General features: G+C 50.4%; 1 protein-coding gene across 5 annotated transcripts in view; it reads left to right on the top strand.

Moving 5' to 3' along the window:
* The first annotated feature begins 816 nt into the window (after positions 1–816).
* The window catches only part of TMEM51 (transmembrane protein 51), a 61071-nt gene continuing 43506 nt past the window's right edge, over positions 817–18381 (top strand). For 2 of the 5 annotated variants that reach the window (XM_045774718.2, XM_045774716.2), the window contains exon 1: positions 915–1337. The gene's annotated coding sequence lies outside the window, so the exon portion shown is untranslated. Of the gene's footprint in view, positions 1338–18381 lie in introns of all 5 variants that reach the window. The other 3 variants (XM_045774714.2, XM_045774719.2, XM_045774721.2) reach the window with 3 other exon arrangements.

The following is an 18381-nucleotide window of genomic DNA, read 5'->3' as shown; positions in this document are numbered from 1 at the left end:
GGGAATGAAAGCACCCAGTAGGCAAGATTCTCTGGACAGGGCGCCCGCATCCGGTATGCATGCAGGCGCGGGCCCCCGAAATGGGCTCCACCCGGGCCGTGCGACCGGGAACCCACAGGAGGCGTGCAGGGGACCGGGTGGGGTGGGGGGCCGAGCCGAGGGCAGGAACAGACTCGTTTTTTAAAAACCTGCTTCCTCCTTTCCCACCTCCACCCATCAGTCACCTCGCAAACCACCAGCCTTGGGCGGTGCAGGCGGGTCCCAGCGCCCCGAACACGCCCAGTGGTGAAGAGGGAGGCGGTGGCCTCCCGAGGAAGTGGAGGGAGAGGCCGGCGCACCGGGTGGCCAGGTGAGCGCCTGGCCAGGTAAAGGCGCGGCAGTTGGGTCCTCAGTGCTGTACCTGCATATTCGCGCCTGAGTTGCGAGTGGGGTATGGGGGGGGGGTCTCCCAGCTCTACATAACAGTTAAATAACCTGGACTCCCGGCCCGAGTCACCGTCCCCCATTCCACCCCCACATCCAACTCCGCGGCCGGGGGGGGTGGGGATGTCTGGGCTCTGTTCCCTTCCCCCATCCCTGCTTAGCCAACTCGGAGTGGCGGGGGTCGGGGAAGGACTTGGCCCAGCGTCCCCCCCCACACCCGCCGACACCCCCCCACCCCATCCGACGCGAGAGTAGGTGCCTTCCCTCCGCAGCTCGGGTCTTCTTCCCCGTCCTGGGGGTGGTGCGGCGGGCCGGGGGGGAGGGTCGACAGGTGGGCGGTGCCTCTCGGGGCTGGAGGCCGCTCCTGGCCGGCCCCGCCCTCTGTCTCTCGCGGTCCCTCCCTCCTGCACGCCGGCGCTCCGAGGCAGAGCTTCCTGCGTCCCCATCCCGGTCCCGGAGCGGGCGCTGCGCCCTCTCCGCCACCGCCTCCCTAGACCGAGACCCACCCCCCACACCCCGAGCCTCCGGCCCCGGGATCATAGCGCCCCGAAGGAGGCAGCCCGGGGTACCGGGTCGTGGAGCCCCGGGTCCCCGGCCGCCCGACCGTGACCGAGCTGGACCCGCAGCCGCCCGGGTGAGTCTGCGCCGCCGCGCCTTCCGCTCCGCGGCGCCCGCGGAGTGACTGTTGGCAGGGCCGGGGAGGGAGTCGAGGGCTGTCGGAGTCTGTTTGTCCGTCCGTCCGGGAGCTTCCTGTCCCGGGTCTGCAGCCGAGAGGACTCCAAACCCGCACCCACTGGAGCCGCGCCCCGCCAGTGCGGGGCACCCCGCCTCCACGGCATCGCGCTGACCTCGGCGAGGGGAGGGCAACCAGCCTCCGGGGCCCCCTGTTGGCGAAGACAGGTGCCATCTGCCAGGTGGGTTTCGAACCCTTGGCCTCGACAAAGAGGCACCTTCCACTCGTGCTTAGAGCAGAACTTCCCAGTAAGTCCCCGGAAACCACCCTGGCGCTTCCCAAATTGATCCCCCTTCCCCCATCCCTAACTCTTTTCTGGAAACCGGGGCTTTGGGGGGATTTAGATTCGTGTGTATGTTTTACGTGCCAGAGGCACAAAACGGTGAGAAATCGGGCGTGAGAAAAGTAGGGTGAAACTCAGTTTCTTCACTGTGAAATGGGCATGATACCCTCCTGGGATGAGGCGGGGCACTCGTACCTAGCACACAGCAAGTACTTAAAATCCAAATCAGATCTGTTGTCTGCTTCCCGATGGGAGGTGTGTGGCCTGGGAGTGCCAAGTCTAATTGAAAGGGATGGTCACTTAGAGAAAGTAAGCTTTCCTAACCGACGGGTGGGGGAAACAGGAAACTTGGATGTACGGATGGTTCCCCAGCCCTGCCTGGGCCCTCCCTGGCCGGTAGCAGCCTTGGGGCACCTGTGCACTCTCGGATGAGCTTGTGTGGCCAGCGTCAGATACCCTCCTAGCAGTGCGGGTGGTCCAGGCCCAGGAACCCCGGCGCTGCCGGAGCGGCGCGGGCGGGGCCTGGGTGGGCGGGGCCGGACCGGCGGGGGCGGAGTCGGAGCCCGCCCGGGCGAGCCGCGGGAGAGGGGTTACCCTCTAGTGCTGGTTTTTGGTTTTCGTTCGACGTGGTGCTCTTCGAGTATGGCTTCTGTAGTGAAAGGTCGGCTCTGGGACCTGTGAGCGCCCTTCACACTTTGGAGACTTGTCACACAAGGATCTTGACCTAAGTTGATAGCAACGAATGGAATTGGGAAGGAGCCCCTTACCCTCCAAGTGCTTCCCTCCGCAGCTTGCCAGAGGAACTGCCCAGACTGGGACAAAAGGCAGAAGAGGGCAAGGGGAGGAGGCTGGCGGCTCATCTGTTCGTCACGATGTTCTGTCCAGTGGTGGGATGATTAGGGCCTCCTGGGCACTAGCAGGGCCAGGCCTGCCCCAGGGATGCAGAGCCTAGGGGACCTCAAGAGCTCCCAGCCTAGTGAGTAGTAAACGACAGGCGTCGCTCCGAGGTGGTGATGCAGTCAGGCCCCAGCACTGGCTGGCTGTGTGACGCGCCTCACTGAGCCTCCGGTTTCTTCATCTGTCCGATGGTAGTGATAACCTCCCAGGTGGGACCTTCGTGCCTGGCACATGGCAAGTGCTCTGTAGGAAGTTTCCTTACAAGGCTTAGGGGAGAAGAGGAGAGAGAAATAACTCAGGCTGAAGCATGCCAGGAGGTCCTGATAAGAAAAGGATGTTGGAATATGCAACAGGGTATTGATAGGAGTCCCTGGGGGGGCGGGGAGGAAGGGTGTCTGGGCAGATGGAACCGCTCAAGCCAAGGCATAGAGGTACAAAGGCACACGGGGTGTGGTGGGCCTGGGGGAGTGCGCTGAGGCAGTGGCGGCTGGCTTTGTGGGAAGGTGGGGAAAGTAAAGGGAATGGAGGGTCTGGAATGAGCTAGATGAGATAGGCAGGGGGCTGGTTGTTGCACGGGCGACTTATCCTGTGGTCGTCTGGGAACCATTCCGCAGGTGTTGACTGAGTGCCTTCTGTGGGCCAGGCCCTGTTCTAGGTGCTCAGGACGGGTCACTGGGGAAGAAAGACAAAGACAGACACAAATTCCATTCAAGTTCCTTAAGCAGGGGAGTCATTTGATCCTGTTGATACGTGAGGAAGACAACTCGGTGCAGAAGTGGATGAGAGGTTGGGGAGGGCTGCTGGGAGAGAGGAGGCTGTCTGCAGGCCGGGGGCGGTGAGAACGAGACAGGGGCTGGAGTGGAGCCTCGCACAGGAGGCACAGATGAATGGGGTCTTCACACGTGACCACTGCTCAAGGGGAGGTTTGTGGATTTGGCGTGAGGCCCAAACTGCCAGCCTGTCTCCGCCAGAGAGCGCGGGCGAGTGCCTGGGGACTTGGCAGGGCCCGAGCCCCTCCAGCTGTGGCTTTCCTGCTCCCAGACTCCAGAAGGCACAACACCTAGGAGTTTCTGCGTGAGGAATGGCAGAGCTGGAAGCAGAGCCAGCAGCCCGTCTCCAGGGCAGCCTGCCTCTTTTAGGGCTCCTGTTTTCCTGGGTCACGGTTCTGGTAAATGTCCTCTCCCTTCGTGGGGCTGGCAGTAAACCCCTCATGACCCTAGGGCTGGAAGAGGGGCTTTAGCTCTGGGCTTCTCTTCTCCCCATTCCAAATTAAGCTGGAATTCGAGGGACTGAGGAGAGTTTTCTCCCTAAGTGCTGAGAAGGTTCCAGAAGCTCAGATGTCTTCTGTTGGGGATTTGGGGAGGGGTCTGCTTCTGGCTCCTGGCTTTTGCTTTCACTTTGGTTGTGTCTGTTCTGAAGCTTGGACCGGTCGTTCTTGCAATTAACAAGCTCTAAGAGCATCTTCCATGTTGGAAGTCTCCTTTTGCTTGGAGGGTGACCACACTCTGTCTTTCACCAGCCACAGGAGGACCCCAGAATGATGTGGGTGGAGGGGACCCCTCTCATTAACAAAACTCGAGAGGGGAAGCGTACATAGCAAGTCAGCAGCAGAACTGGGACTGCTACCCCCCCACCCCCGACCGCTCTGCGTTCTCCCAGGAGACCTGGCCACATTCAGGTCAGAGACCTGTTTTAGACCCCAGTTTAGTACAGGTTTTGTGGTTTCTCGGGATCTCCATCTTGCTGGCCGCTTCTAGAGTCTGGCTCCTCCCCTGCCTGGACAGGTGGCCCAGCTTGGCCCGGCAACATTTTTGTTCTCCTGGTCCTGGATTGACCCTTGATGCACTGGCTGCCCCTCCTGGGAGCTCTGGCTCCCCCAAGAAACAGGTTTTCCCTGCTTCAGGCCAGACTGCCCCAAGACACTGGCCAGAGGCAGCCTTCCAAGAGTCTCTGCTGAGCTCTCCCCCACTAGCTGTGGCCTCAGACTGATTCTTGACTCCTCCCTCCCCTCGGCCCCAACCCTTATCTCCCCAGGCTGGTTGGCCTGGCCTTCTAGCCAGTGTTGTTTACTTGGGCTAAGCTGCCAACAGTCTCTTATTCTCTCTTGCCCTAGATTTATGAGACCTAGCAGCCCTTAAACCTGAATGCTGGTCCCTTTAACTCTTAGAATTTTGGAGCCAGAGGGGACCTTAGGCATCAGAACATCTAATCTGCTTATTTTACAAATGGGGAAACTGAGGCCCCGGGAATGGAAAGGAACTCGCCTGAGTTCAGAGCTAGGACTAGACCCCACTTCCTTGATTTCAGGGATGGTTCTTGAAAATAAACCAAAACAATAAAACCAGACGAGCCCCCTTCAGAAACCTCTTTCTTTCTACGCTCCACACCGGCAGGTGCTTTAGAGATGTCCACAGTGACCTATCCAGGAGGAGTAGGTGCTGAGGGACCCGGAAGACGAGGGGTACACATCAAGGAGTATATATCTTGACATTTTCAGGTCCTATCTGTTCAAACTGGTATTCACGCCAGGGAGCAAGCTAGTAATTAACCAACCTTACTTGCTGCTCCTCTGAGCATACTTTATAATATACCTCTGAACGGACAGGCGTTTAAAGTTGTTTTCTCCCCCAGATTACAAAGGAAGTACGTCCTCATTGTAGAAAACCTGGATGGGAAAACATCACGATATGCTGGCAACCACTGTGGATAGTTCGGTGTTTACGCAGATTTTTCGTTTGCTTGCTCTGCTGTTTAATATCCTGGTTCATCGTCATAACATGTATTTTCCCTGTCTGACAGCACACCGGTTCTAACCTGTCAATCTCAGGCGCTTCTACCCTCTGATGGCTGGAAGGTTCTCAGGAGGCCAGCTTTTTGTGGCTATGTCAGAACACTCCAGCAACCAAAAATCCTAGCACGCTGTGCAAATTACTCACCGTGTGGGACTCCAGGGGGCCATTTCTCTGCACCACCATGGTGTTCGGGGAAGGGCCATGTTTACAAAATCTGGAGCAAAGATAGATTCTCAGTGAGTCCCTTAGAAATGGAGGAGGCTAGCCATCTCAGTGGGATGGGCGTGATCCAAAGATTATGGGAGGGAAAGAGAAGTCTTCGTTTCCTCTGATTTTTTGCTGTGTTGGTTTTTAACCCAGCCAAGTGCTCCCACCCCACTGTTACCACCCCTTGCCCTGAATCTCCCCAGGAGTAGGCACTGGGGTGGCAAGTGTGGGTCCCTAGGAAAATCAGTACTGTATTGGGCTTGCTTGTCTCCGAGCCCTGCTTCTTGGACAGCAAGTGGTTCGATGGCAAGCCCAAGCAGAGAATTTGTTGCCTACTCAGGTGTTCCAGGTTGGTAACGTCACCTTTGGGACAGGGTCTCTTAGTGTCGTCTCTCAGACTCTAACAGGAACACAGCTTCGTTAATGCCATATGAATTGTCAATGCTAGAAGTGATCTTGGAGGATCCCTTAGGCCAATGTCTACAGACTGTGGGCAGCAACTTAGTGGGTTTTAAAATCAGTTAAGTAGTTTTCCACTGGCTTTTAAAAAGTGAAATAGAAGAAAGCAGACTTAGAAAACAAAATGCATCTCCTGTTGTGAGAACCATTCTTTACTAAAACTTTCATCTCAATTATCTGTATATGGGTATGCACTGAGTCACCAGATAAATAGATTTCCATCTGCATGGTAAGAACCGTGGGCAGCCCTTGCTGTGGTCCATTGGGTTTCTTTTTAAATTGAGGTACAGTTAACATACAATATTATGTGAGTTTCAGGTAGACAACATAGTGATTTGACATTTGTATCCATTGCAAAATGATCAACACAGTAAGTCTGGTTACCGTCTGTCACGTGACAAAGTTATGAAGACGTTATTGACTATATTACATCCCCATGACTTCTTTGTTTTGTAACTGGAAGCTTGTACTTCTTCATTCCCTTCACCCATTTTGCCCCCCCACCAAGCCCTCTCCCCTGTAGCAACCACCAATCTAGTCTCTGTGTTCATGAGTCTGGGGTTTGGTTTGCTTTATTTGTTTTGTTTGATTCCGCATATTTGTGAAATCATGTGGTATTTGTCTTTCTCTGATTTATTTCACTTTACATAATATTCTCTAGGTCTATGCATATTGCTGCAAATGGTAAGATTTCATTCTTTCTTATGGCTAGGTAGTATTTATTTATGTATATAAATATTTGTATCGTGTCTTTGCTAGCCACTCCTCCGTTGATGTATACTTAGGTTGTTTCCATGTCTTGGCTGTTGTAAATAACACTGCAGTGAACATAAGGGTGCATGGTGTTTTCAGATCAGTGTGTTTGTTTTCTTTGTATCAGTACCCAGTAGTGAAATTGCTGGATCATAGGGTAGTTCCATTTTCAATTTTTTGAGGAACCTCCACACTGTTTTCCACAGTGGCTGCACCGATTTACATTCCCACCAACAGTGCACCAGGGTTCCCTTTCTCCCACATCCTTGCCAACGCATGTTCTTTCTTACCTTTTTGATTGTAGCCATTCTGCAATCAGATTCTTTGTGGGTTTCTTTTGTTATTGAGCTGTGTGAGTTCCTTATATATTTTGCATATTAACCCCTTATCAGATACATGGCTTGCAAATGTCTTCTCCCATTCTGTAGGTTTTCTTCTCATTCTGTTGATGGTTTTCTTTGCTGTGCAGAAGCTTTTTAGTTTGATGTAGTCCCAGTTGTTTATTTTTGCTTTTGTTTTCCTTGCCTTTGGAGTCAGATCCAAAAAAATATCATAATGTCAGGGAGCTTACTGCTTCTGTTTTCTCCAAGGAGTTTTGTGGATTCAAGTCCTACATTCAAGTCTTCAATCCATTGTGAGTTAATTTTTGTGTATGGTGTTAACGGTCCACTGCTTTTTATACTGTGATTCTGGGAAAGTTGGAATTCTTTGGACGGGTCCCAGAAGCAGTCAGGGGTTTGCAGGGACAGAGCTGAGTGGTGGGAGGCAGGGCCAGCTGGAAGGAAGCTCTGTTTACAAATGTTCCAGATGTCAGGGGTGTGAAAGATTCCTTTAAGAAGGTTCTATGGCTTTAAAAACAATGCTAAACCGCAGGCTGGAAACCAGTGCTCGTCTAGCCACCTCAATTCTTAGAAGAAGAGACAGAGGCCAGAAAACAGAAAGTCTGTATGGGGCAGGTGGGCTCTCCTCTTAGGTCTACTCTAAATGTAGGCCTCTGACACCTCTCGGAATGACGTGCCGAAGTCCGCATCAGCCACGCTGTTGGCCTGAAACACACATTCCCCACGCAGCCGAGTCCCCCTCAGGCTGCACTGATAATGTACACTAGGAATTCATGTTTATCATAAAGCCCATAGCTGTCGTGCTAATGGCCCAGTTTCTATTGCCCGGTGCACAGAACATTGTTACCAGTGACAGCATCTAAAGCCCATCACAGGATTGGTAAGTCCATTCTGGCATGTCTTCTTTTCTTAATGTCCCCAGAGCTTCGCGAATGGAAGCATCCTAGAGGTGATGGGCCCTAGAGGTGATGGACCTAAGGTCTCCCAGCAAATTGTGGCAGGTCCAGGATGAGAACTCACCTACCATGGTGTTTTCAGATTAGTGTGTTTGTTTTCTTTGTATCAGTACCCAGTAGTGAAATTGCTGGATCATAGGGTAGTTCCATTTTCAATTTTTTGAGGAACCTCCACACTGTTTTCCACAGTGGCTGCACCGATTTACATTCCCACCAACAGTGCACCAGGGTTCCCTTTCTCCCACATCCTTGCCAACGCATGTTCTTTCTTACCTTTTTGATTGTAGCCATTCTGCCAGGTGTGAGGTGATAGCTCATTATGGTTCTGATTTGCATTTCCTGATGCTGAGTGATGTTGAGCAGCTTTTCATGTGTCTGTTGGCTTTTCATGTGTCTTTTTTTTTTTTTTTTTTAAGATTGTGGCCTCATATGATGTACAGTTCTGGATGTCTCCGGAAGGTTCTGCTATTTCTTTGATTCAGGTTATGGTACCAGGTGGCTCTAATTCTTGGTGAATTTTAGGTCTTTGCCACGTTTTCCTCTCTACATCTAGTCTGGGAGAGAGAGAGAATTTACTTACCTAACCCTTGCCTACATTTCCCCACACCTACTGGCTGGGTGTGTGCAGGGGTACCCCATGTCATTGCGCTTTGTAGAGACTGCATATATTACAAATTGAAGGTCTGTGGCAACCCTGCATCCAGCAGGTGTCTTGGTGCTGTGTTTCCAACAGTATTTGCTCACTTCCTCTCTGTGTCACATTTTGGTAATTCACGCAATATTTCAAACTTTGTCATTATTATCATATTTTGTGGGGTGATCTGTGATTAGCAATCATGACTTGCTGAAAGCTCAGATGACGGTTAGCATTTTTTAGCAATTATGTATTTCTTAGTTAAGGTATGTACATTGTTTTTTTAGCCATAATGCTATTGCGTACCTAATCGACTACAGCCTAGTGTGAACATACTTCATACGCACTGGGAAACCAGAAAATTCATTTGACTCATTTTATTGAGATATTCACTTATTCCAGTGGTTTGGAACCGAACCCGCAGTATCTTCGAGGTACGCATGTGCCGGTTAGGGTATAGGCATGGTTTGTCGATACTTGGTGCAGGAGGATATGATTAAAAAACAAACTCGGGAAGCCTGGGTGGCTCAGTTGGTTAAGCATCTGCCTTCAAGTCAGGTCATGATCCCAGCGTCCCGGGATCGAGTCCTGCATCGGGCTCCTTGCTCAGCGGGGAGCCTGCTTCTCCCTCTGCCTCTGCCGCTCCCCCTGCTTGTGCTCTTTCTCTCTCACACACAAATAAATAAATAAAATCTTTAAAAAAATAAAATAAAAACAAACGCTCACACTTTTGGATCCCAAATATGACATCTTCATTAGTTTGGAGAAGTGTGGAGCCGTGCGGACAGTAGCAATTATGTATCGGAGGTGTCCTTGGGTCCTTGTGTTCAAGCAGTGACAGGTGCACATTCTGTGCTGGCGGGGGTGGGGGGCGTTATCTTTGGCTCGCCACAAGCTGTGGCTTTTCACAAATGTGCTGGGATGTTCTGTGTGCCAGTGGTGAACTAGAGGGCCGGCTCTCGCCCACAAGCCGGGCTGATGGGTCTGAGGGGTCGGTGGGGAGCCGACTGTAAAGACACCAACGTAGTTCAGCCGACAGTGATGAGGAAGCCCAGGAGTGGGAAGAGGAAATTTCTCCCAGACCTGGAGTGTCAAGGCCGGGCTTGAAGAAAACTGAATCTATGCTGAAATCTGAAGGGGGGGTAGAACGTCGGCAGCAGAAAAGGGAGCACCTGGCTGAAGCAACAGCCTGGGGAGAGGCCCCGAGCTGCAGAAGAGATTAATTCACATGCGCTGATACTGGATGTGAAGGGTGGGATGGGAAAAACCTTTTATACAGTTTCTTCTTAAAAGCCATTTTGGAAGTGAGGCTCATTCATTCAACTGATATTTATTGAGTTCTTTCTATAGGCCAGGTGTTCTGGGTTTGGGGGGGACATGGTCCCTAAGAGAGATATGGTCCCTGCTCTCGTGGAGCTGACACCTTATTGGGGCGGAGCGAGGAATCAGTAAATTAGAATACAAAATAAGTGAAGTAACCAATAATCATATACTCCCAGAACTAAAATCTTTACCACTCCCTCAACTGCCTGCAAGATCAAGGCTAAGCTAAAACCCTTAGGTTTCAATGAAGACTAGACACTCCTAAATACCGGACTCGAGAGTTCAGACTCAGTTTACCTCTCCAGACCCATTGCTGCTGCCCCAACCCCTCCCCCCAACCAATGGATGAGTTGTAAGGAACCCGAACCCCTTCCTGCCTCCACCTCCCTCCTACACCCCCACCCATAGCCATGAACCGTAATAGTTTTTCTCTTTCTATTCCTTCTGCTTTTCTGCCTAGACCATTCTTTGTCCTAGACAAAACTCTTAAAAAAAAAAAAACAAAACAAAACCCCAAACTCTATTTGTTTTGGAATAATTTTAGATTTATAGAAAAATTGCAGAAATAATACAGCTTTCCTATATCCTTCACTCAGCTTCCCCTGATGTTAACGTCCTACCTGACACGGCCTAGGTGACAAAGCCGAGAAATTCACGTTATTACTCACAAAATGGTGGACTTTATTTGGATGTCACCAGGTTATTTTGTTGTTGTTTCTGCTCTGGGGTCCATTCAAGGACACCACACGGCATTCAGTTGTCCTGTCTTCTTCATCTCTCCTGGTCTATCCCAGTGTCTTAGTGTTTCCTTGAAGTTTGTGACCTTGAAAGCTTTGAAGAGTACTAGTCAGTATTCTCTAGAAGGCCCCTTACTTTGGGTTTGTCTGATGTCGTCTCGTGATTGGACTGGGATTTGGGGTTTGGGGAAGGAATGCGACGGAGGTGAAGTGTCCTTGTCATTGTATCACATAAGGATTTACACACTATACAGCAGCACGACTCACCGGTGGTACTGTCCTCGATCATTTGGTGAACAGTGGTGTCTGCAAGCCTTCGCCACCGTAGAATTACTGTAGCCCCTTGTTGGAGGGGGATTTTAAAGGATGATAGTAAAGGATAAAATTATAAAAGAAATGACTGAAAACGATTGATAGATTAGGCTCCTAAACTTAAAAAACTTCAATACCGCCAATGGTAACCTAGAACAACATTTGCAACACACGGCTGGCGAGGGGCTGTTTCCGGAACACGTACCGAGCTTCTCCAGTTAGTAAGGAAAAGTCAGATGCCCTCAAGAAATGGAATAGACAAAAAACAAAAAGAAACCAAAAACAAAACAAAACAAGAAGTGGAATGAAGAAGAGATGCTGTTGGCCAACAAGCACGTGGGGGGAAAAGAAGAAGAAACGACCAAGAAATGTAACAACGATACACCGGTATTATCTAATTTATTGTCCCTTATTCAAGAGTCCCCATGATATCAGGGTCCACATTGGGATCATCCAGTGATTTTATTTTTCTTAAGTTTTTGTTTATTTTTTTTTAAAGATTTTATTTATTTATTTGACAGAGATAGAGACAGCCAGCGAGAGAGGGAACACAAGCAGGGGGAGGGGGAGAGGAAGAAGCAGGCTCATAGTGGAGGAGCCTGATGTGGGGCTTGATCCCATAACGCCGGGATCACGCCCTGAGCCGAAGGCAGACGCTTAACTGCTGTGCCACCCAGGCGCCCCTTAAGTTTTTGTTTAAATTTTGGGTAGTTAACCTAGAGTGTAGTAGTAGTTTCAGGTGTACAATACCTTCCATACGCTTCCATTCAATACCCGGTGGTGATCGCAACAAGTGCCCTCCTTAATCCCCTGGGCCACCCATTGATTTTAGTCTCCTTGAATCCAAGATGGTCCCCAAACCTTGTTGGTCTTCTGTGGCATTGACATTTTTGAAGCGATGGAGCCAGTGTCTTAATTGCTTCTCCCCTCATGACTGGATGAGTTTTAAACTTTAATGGCAAGACATTTTCCATGTGCTGTTCTATAGTTGTCGTTGCAACCCATCAGGAAGCAGAGCAGGTCAGAGCTCAAAGAAGAAGGAGAAGGAGGGAGGAAGAGGACGGGAAGGAGGAGGAGGAGGAGGAGGAAGGGGAGGAGAAGGAGGAAGGGAAGGAGGAGGTGGAAGAGGGGGCGGAGAAGGAGAAGAAGAAGAAATGCTCTTGGCCAGTAAGCACATGGGAAAAAACCCCAACATTCACCCCCATCATATTAAAGAAAATACCACTTAAAACAATACCATCTTTCACATAGGACATTTTAAATGTTTTGAACGTTTCAGAATTTTAAGTTAAAAAAAGAACGCTAATCTTTCAGGAGCTCATGGTGGGGACGAGGACAGTCCGAAATGCACGTCAACACTTTAAAAAACACAGCAGTTTCAATACCAAGAATTTGTCTAGAGGAAACATGATTGTGTAAGGAGTTAGTTTCAATACTGTTATTTTTTAAAATAGCAATAAAATTAGAAACCACGTATGTGTCTGGCCGTAGAGGCTCGGTTAGTTATGTAAATTATGAGTCCTCCACGTACCGGAATATTCCTCAACCACTAAAAGTTATGGTTTAGATGAATACTGATGATGTGCAAAATTGTTTGTTATATTATTAACGTTGTAAAAGTTAGGTCACCAAGCCATGTTGCAGTACGATCTCATTTTTGTAAAAAAAAAAAAAAAGAGAGAGAGAGAGAAAGGAAGGAAGGAAGAAAAAAAAAAAGTACGTTTGTTCAGAAAACACACGAGAAAGTCTGCACTCCATCACCATAGCTATCATCAGTAGTTACGATGGTGGGGCACTTGGCGATTTTCATTTCCTTTCTGCTAATCTGGACTTATTAATGTTTGCTTAATAAAGAAGCATTGTTTTTATAATAAGGGAAACATGTTTTATTTTTTTAAAATCACCTGGGGTTCTAGTGGACCCCCCAAGGGTGACTGCCGGGGAAGGTGTTTGCGAGCTGTAGAGGGCTCGCGTTGGATTGGCCCCTAGTCCTGGTGGTTCCTTTATGATTCTCCCTGCCCGGATTTACAAAGCTGAAACACTGCAGCGCACTCATCTGCCCCTGTGAAAACCACCTGTTATAGGCTGTGTTTCTGTCCCCGCCAAATTCATTGTTGAAGCCCTGCTCCCGATGGGCTGATATTAGGGGGTGGGGCCTTGGGTGGCAATTAGGTTTAGATGAGTTGGTGAGAGTGAGTCTGTCACGATGGGATTAGCACCCTTGAGAGGAGGAGGAGAGAGGGATCACCCAGGAGAGGCCCCAGGAGGACACAGCCAGGAGGCGGGCCCTCACCGGACACCAGATCTACCAGCACCTTGACCTTGGACTTCCAGCCTCCAGAACGGGGAGGAGTCCGTGTCTGTTGATGAAGCCGCCAGTGTATCCTGGTTGTTAACAGCGGCCTAAGCTCGGACCCCACCCTCCCAGCGCTCTGTCTTTGAGGTCATGAGGTCACGTACATCCTTCCAAATTTACAAACAGTAAAATTCACCCTTTCTCATGTATAATTCCACGGTTTTGATAAACGCCAACCGTTGTGTAACCGCCACCACAATCGAGAGATGGAAAAGTTTCATTAGCCCCCCAAATTCCCTCGAGCTGCCCCTTTGTGCCAACCCCTCCCCTCCCCCTGGTCCTCAGCAGCCGCTGGTGTTGTCCGTCCTCAGAGTTTTCCCTTTGCCAGGACGTCATACAGATAGAATCAGACGGTATGAAGCCTTTGGAGTCTGGCTTCTACTCGGCATCACGCTTTGAGGCTCTTCCTATTGTGCTGCTGCATTGGGCGGATGTAACGAATGTCAATCCGTTTACTGATTGTTTCTGGTTCCGGGGTGATCACGACTAAGGCCGCTACAAACAGTCACGTGCATGTTGGAGTAGGAACACACGTGGTTTTCATTTCTCTTGAGCGAACACCTAGGAGCGGGATGGCCGGGGCTGTCCAGTGAGAGCGTCTTTATACGAAGTGGCCACACTTGAACGTGTCGTGCTGAGGATCCAGGGAGGGGGGGCTGCACGGGAGAAGTAGACTCTTGTGAGCACCTACTGTGTGCCACCCACCCTCACGGCCTCACGGGGTCCTCAGCACAGCGGAGGAAATAACAGGTTCCGGCTGCCCTTGACCCACAGAAAAGGCGATGACATACACTTCAACCTGGTGAATGCAGAGCTACTCTCTTTGAACTTGGAGAGGGTTTGCGGTGGCAGACCGTTGAGCCTCCACCGAATGTCTTCCCCCTACAACCTAGCTTTGTTCTAGCATCTGCTATCCTCATCACCTCCAGCCGGGCTCAAAGTCGATTAGAGTGAGTGGTCTCCCTGAACTTCCGTAAAGAAGGTTCTTCCCGGTTCCGACTGCCAGCACCACGCAGTGTACAGACCTAATGAAATATGAATCACCCCCTGCCTCAACTTGGAACTTTAATGACCCGTGTTGAACACCCAGGAGAACGTGTCACACCACCCCCGCCCCCTTGAGTGACGTTTTGCCTTTCCGCATCCCACGTGGGTCCTACTCCACCAGGAAGGAAGTTGACCTTTTCCCCATGGGTGATCTGCCCCTTCCCCATGTCGCAGGAAGGGTCACAGTGGGTTGTGGCTGGTTCTTAACTTAAATGACTTTTTCTCGACTCTTTTTGTTTAATTAGAAAAAAATGTTACACGTGGTAAAAATTTTTTAAAATCACACACTGCATAAAGGGATATCCAGTGAAAAAATATGAATCTCCTTCTCATCTCAGACCCCCAGTCTCATTCCTCAGAGATAGCCACGGCTCACCGTGTCTTGTATAGGCTTCCAGAAATGTCCAGTGTGTATCAGATGCTTTTAAATACTGCTTTTCGATGTTCAAGTGTTACTGTTATCCGGATCGTTCTGAAATTGTTGGGTACTTTTTTTTTTTTTAAAGATTTTATTTATTTATATGACAGAGAGAGAGACAGCCAGCGAGAGAGGGAACACAAGCAGGGGGAGTGGGAGAGGGAGAAGCAGGCTCTCAGTGGAGGAGCCCGATGTGGGGCTCGATCCCAGGACTGTGGGATCACACGTGAGCCGAAGGCAGACGCTTAACGACTGAACCACCCAGGCGCCCCTGTTGGGTACTTTTAAACTCGTCATCACTCATGTCAGGGTCCTCAGATTGCCTTTGAGGACCCACAAACCAGCTGAAATTTTATGGCAAACTTCCATCTCTTCATTTTTCGGTGGAGGGTCAGTAGCTTTCATCAGGGGTCTGTGCACACACACACACACACACACACACACACACACAGAGGAAGAAACAAGCCTTACACAAAAGGGCATGGCGAGAAAGTATGAGAAAAGCAACCTTTTACTGACAGAAAGTAGTTAACATGTGTAATCAGCTGGGGGTACAAGTTCCGAATTTATGGATCATTGGTCCCTCGTTTTGTGGTCGGAAGCCGGTGGAGCCCTTGAGTAGTTTTGTCCCAGGCTAAGGGGAACCGTGCGTGGCGGAGCCAGTAGCCGTGAAGTTCCCCGAGCTCTTCAGCCCTGCGTATTTCTACTGACTCACTGCCTGTGGGGAAGTGTGTTGGCAGCTCTTGCCATGCATGTTCTTGCCCGGGATGGAGTTACCCATTCGCTGGGAACGTCTCACGGAGAGGGGGAGGCAGGCGTGCTTCCGACAAGAGGATTTCCGGCTGCAAAACATTCACAAAGATTTTAGGGAAATTCCTGGGAGCCAGAGCCATATCTGGTTGCGGTGGAAAGTCATGAACATGTGGGGAAATGTCCTTGATGGAGTCAGTATTCTTGATGGAGTGGTGGGTGCGGAACAACCAGGCCCCCCCACATCCTTGTTTTCAGGGTAGCCCTGGAGGGGGAGACAGATCCTGGCTGGGTGGTTGGAGAGAGGGTCTGACCTTACAAGGTATCTCCCATGTTAGTTTAAAGGCACATAGCATTTTGCATATATTAACTCATACCACATCGATCCTCATAACAGTTCAATGACATGGGGAAACTGAGGCAGGAGTATGCTAGCTACTGTGCAAACAGCCCCACGTGTCAAGGGTTGAAGACAGTTAGGTCACAGTGTCACCTGCTGGGTGAAGAAGGGGGGGAGGTCTTTGCTCCACAGGGTCCTTCAGGGACCCAGGCTGCTTCTGTCTTCAGCACTTGGTTTCCAAGGCTTGGGAAGCTCTACTAGAGGTAGAGACGGGTTGTAAGCCCCGGTCGTCTGATTCCAGAGTCTGTATTCTTAACCACTATATCGTAGTGAGAAACGAGAGTGCTGGCTTTTAGCTAGATTTCGCTGGCACGTCACCTCAGAACTGGAGGTAGGGAGAGCCCGCGGCGTTCTGGAGAACGTTGATGCCTCCGCCAAGGGTTCAAGCTCTTCTTCCTGAGGACTGAGCTGAGCAAATCTCACAGACATTTTCACCTCATCTTCTGCACATAAAAATGAAATCCTTTCCCCCAGGAAGTTTGCACCTGAAATAAATGTGTGTCAGCTACGTGGCTGCGTGGCACGTGGGTCTTTCCACCCCCGACATCATCCACGCAGGGTGAGCGCCCCATGTTGGTGCTGTCGTAGGGAGGAGGTCTTGCTGAATTCCACACCCTAGTTAAACCGTTTTCCCCCAGTTCAAGTAGCTTCTTGTGGAAATAACCCAAATGTCCAACAGAAAGGCCCGGACATTAGACTACGGTACATCCACGCGAGGGAATGCCGCATGGCCGTTAACCATGGCGGTGACGGAGGCCCTGGGGAGACACAGGACAGTTCGAATCTCTTAATGGAAAAAAGCAAATTATATATAAAGGCAGTCCGTTTTTTTTTTTATTTTAAAACAGATACAAAGAATTTAAAAGTTTGACTATTTACCATGTCTAAATTTCCTGTAGAGAACCATGTTTGACTTTGTATTAAAGTTACAGATTTAAATGTAAGCGCTGGCCCTAAGGACCGGAGTGACTTGGGCAATTGCTCAATGTCTCCTGCTGGGGAGGAGAGGCGTAGGATTTTATGAGGATTAAATGATCCGTGTGTAGAAAGTACTTGGCACACGGTAGGCGCGCAATACATTTTTAGATGCTGTTATTGTCATAATTGCTTTTAAAAAATCTTCCCATTCTGATAAGCCCACTCCAAATCCAGACGAACCGCTTCCAGGAGTGGGAGGTGGGGCTTTACTGCAGCAGGCTGGGGTTGTGGACCTGTGAGGAGGCCAGTGTGCACCCCTGACGTCCCCCTGGCCTCTACTGCAGAGAGGGGTACAGCCGGCCGAGTGACTGAGATACTGCTTTTAAGTGTGGCCCAAGGGGGAGGCCTGGGGGGCTCCGTCAGTGAAGTGTCTGCCTTCAGCTCAGGTCATGATTCCAGGGTCCTGGGACCGAGTCCTGCATCAGGCTCCCTGCTCCGTGAGCAGCCAGCTTCTCCCTCTGCCTGCTGCTCCCCTTGCTTGTGCTCTCTCTCTCTCTCTCTGACAAATAAAATCTTTCAAAGAAAAAAAGAAGGGTCGGCCAAGGAGCTCTCTGGCTGCTGTCCGGTTTCTATCCATTGCACAGAGAAATAACTCAGTATTCTGAGTCAGACTACGTGGATTCCACATCGATTAAATAGAATTTAATGCCACTCCCGTAGGGTGGGGGTCAGGGTGAGGTGGTACTAAGCTGGCGGAGCCTTCGCACAACGTCTCAGTAAATGCTAGCGCTCGCAGACAGGAGGTCAGGCCTCAGAAACTCCTATAACATAAAACTACATTAGTAATACAACATATTTTACACACATATATTTCCAGAATCTGTTCGTCATCCTAGACAGAGATGGAGGAAGGCTTTTTAAATGCCTACAGGGGTGGTTCTTACATTTCGGCATGTGTTAGAAGCTCCCCCAGAATTTCTCATCCAGTGGGTCTGGAGAGTTGGGGCCCGAGAACTTGCGTTTCTTTTTTTTTTTTTTAAGATTTTATTTATTTATTTGACAGAGAGAGAGAGAGCCAGCGAGAGAGGGAACACAGGCAGGGGAGTGGGAGAGGAAGAAGCAGGCTCCCAGCAGAGGAGCCTGATGTGGGGCTCGATCCCAGAACGCCGGGATCATGCCCTGAGCCGAAGGCAGACAGACGCTTAACCAGCTGAGCCACGCAGGTGCCCCTGAGAACTTGCCTTTCTAACAGGCTCCCAGTGGCGCTGATGCTGTTGGTCCCAGACCACACTTGGAGAACCACTGCCTAAGATAGCAAGGTCTGCAGGAAAGGGCGGATGGTGACCTCATTCCGGCTGAACCCGGGAAGCTGGACCACTGTGACCAATGGAATTTGGGATTTATGATAAGAATTAGATCTTACCCGGTTATGGGGGTGTGGTGGGGAGAAGTGAAGGTGAAACGGGAACTGAGGGACCAGGATGTCCAGCCACCAAGGCGAGACCACAGGGAGGCTAGTGGAGAAGCCCGTGGGCAGCTGTGGCCTGGTGGGTGCCTAGCCAGGTGTCCGGTGGCAGTCCCGGGGACACTGTGGGTCAGCAGGACGCACAGTCCGAGAGAAGAGCTGGACACAGACGGGACG

This window comes from Ursus americanus, chromosome 33 (genome assembly GCF_024610735.1).
Source record: "Ursus americanus isolate L20-20 chromosome 33, mUrsAme1.1.p, whole genome shotgun sequence".
In the NCBI taxonomy this organism is placed as follows: Eukaryota; Metazoa; Chordata; class Mammalia; order Carnivora; family Ursidae; genus Ursus; species Ursus americanus.
Note: the sequence above shows the minus strand (reverse complement) of the source record. Positions and strands in the feature narration are given on the sequence as shown.